We start from the raw sequence: 2,515 nt of genomic DNA on the forward strand, positions 1-2,515 counted from the left end.
ACGAGCCCGCTCAGCCAGAGCCCAAACAATGCTGGAGCCTTCAGCCTGCACTATTAAAGTAGAAACCAAAACTCCGTGCCCAATGGGTCTGCAGCCTTGCTTTACGCGCGCGCCCCCTGTCGGCCAGATCCGGAATCGTTACGCTTGGGCATGGTGCCTGGGCTTCCCCTCCTCCTGGGAGTGATGCTGGGCTGCAGCACAGCCTGCTCACTTGACAGGGGTGCATCTTGGAGACTGCACCTGCAGAGCAGGGAAAGCGCCAGGTTGTTAGGGCAGCTGAAAAGCCTGCCGGGCCACCAGTGCCTGCAGGACAGAATGGATTTCAGATGTCCCTGGAAGAAAGGGCGGATCACCCAAGGGAAGCAGAAAGAAGATGCCACCTGTTGCCACTCGGAGATGCTCAGGCAGCTCCTCCAGCTCTTCGGGACAGAGGCCAGCAGAGATGCCTGGGCAGAGAGGCCGCTTGGGCAACTTGTCACTAGTCTGTTGAGTGGCCTGGAAGCGCTGGAGGGGAGAGCAGCAGAGCCAAGCCCGTCCTGTGCGCCTCCTTTGGCCATGGCCATCCGCACCTACTTTTTGGGCATCTCCCGCTATCTCGAGGGAAAGGGATATAGCCCTTGCTCCTGGGAGATCGTCAGAGCGGAAATGCAAGTGGCCCTTTCAACATTCCCAGTGCCTGCAGAGAGAAGCCCCAAGAAGAGAAGAAGGTCCATGGAGGAATCCCCGCTGCTCAGGTGACAGCATGCTCAGGGCCTCAAGTCCTCAAGTCGGAAAACACAGTCGACTCCGGAACCGGATGAAAGGGGTCCGAATGGAAAAGGAGGACACGAGCATCCATTTCTTGGAAGCATCCCGACGAACATCACGCTCTACGAATGGGAGACTTGAAGGGCTGGGTGTGCCATATCACATCTGTTTCCTAATAAAGCTATGATTCCAAATCTTCTCGATCGGTTTCCATTCCTGGTTGGGGTCCGGCACCAGCCACGGGTGGGAAAGATTTTTCCACGTGGCAGCATGGATTGAAGCTGAGCGGGTCCTGGCTTCCTTCTGTTAGCTAGGAACTCAAGACTCTGGAGTCTGGAGGCAGAAGGCTGCCTCCTCTTTGCTCACTGAAAGGGCCCTAGGGAGAGGGATTGCAAAGCCCCTGGATGAATGCTGCCAGCATGGCCCTCGTGCAAGACCTGGGCGTTGCGCGTCTCTGTGCCTTCCAAGACAGGAGACGCCAACTGTGTCCCTGGTGTTGGCAAGATGGGTGGCCATCACTCGAGGAGGAGTAAGGGTCCAGCGATTCACCTGGGGTGGTGCACTGGGACCGGGTGACTAGACCGTCCTAATACTCCAGGAGACACACAAGGACTCTGCCCTGTTCGCTCAGCCTGCTTCTGTTCTCACAGGACAGCAGTGCCTTGGGCTTATCAGCCCAAAGCTAGCCACTGGGTGACCAGAGGCAGGAGGAGGCAAGTGTAGGAACACTGAGGAGACCCTTCCTGGTCACCCTCTTTGTGGCCCTGCTGCTTGCCAGCTTGCTCAGACATGTCTCGTGTGCTTTCCCTTCCCTTTATCCTGTGGAGACACACAGGTGCGTCAAATAGCAATATGGGCCTGGTATGGAGAATGAGACTCACAGAAGATGTCAGCTATTGAAGTTCACAGACTCTAGGCGACTTTCAAGAAGCACTGCAGCAGACAGACTCAGGAAGGAATCTAGGCTGTTGAGTGCAGGAGTGTGTGTGTGCCTGTGTGCGTGTGCCTGTGTGCGTGTGCCTCTGTGTGTGTGTGTGTGTGTGTGTGTGTGTGTGTGTGTGTTTGGTGGCTATGAGGCAAGGCCACCCGTAGACAAGCTGACCCAAAGGCCCCAGGAGGTGGGGAGGCCTGATCATATAAGTCCTTGCAGGGCACCACAGTGACCCAGACACCACACTGGCCGGCCAGGCAGCCCTGCCTTCTTCACAGACTCCTTCTCTCTAAAGCCAGGGCTGGGGTGCTTGGAGTCTGCCCGGTGCACTTGCAAGGTTCCTGCCACACTCCTCGGGCTCTCCTCAGGGTACCGAGTTCTGGGTTCTGCTGCTGATGCCCACTAAGAGCCACCGAGAAGTGAAGGCTGACTTCTGGTCTCCTATCCTCTGTCCCCAGCTGCCTTCTCCACTGCCAGGGCACATTCACCTCCCAGGCTCCCCTTACTGATCCATTCCCCACAAGAAGCAGAATTCCGAGACAGGACACTGGGCTCAAGACTGAGTTGCTAACACATCCCTGGGAAGTCTGCTCACAGGACTTTCCTAGGAGCCCCTTGTGAGGGGTCTTGTAGAGCCTGGCCTTCCTCTTGTCCAAAGGTCCCATTCTAGGCCATCCCAAGAGAAGAGAGCCATGCCTCATGCAGACCCAGGTCTTCCCTGGCCAAAATGATCATCTGATGACTGAGAACCCACTGAGAAGCCCAAGAGCTCAGGTGCCCCACAGGCCACCCCTGTCCCACTGGAAGGAGCACCCCGGGCTATTGAAAAATGGAGGC

This window comes from Peromyscus eremicus, unplaced genomic scaffold (genome assembly GCF_949786415.1).
Source record: "Peromyscus eremicus unplaced genomic scaffold, PerEre_H2_v1 PerEre#2#unplaced_2670, whole genome shotgun sequence".
NCBI classification, from domain to species: Eukaryota; Metazoa; Chordata; class Mammalia; order Rodentia; family Cricetidae; genus Peromyscus; species Peromyscus eremicus.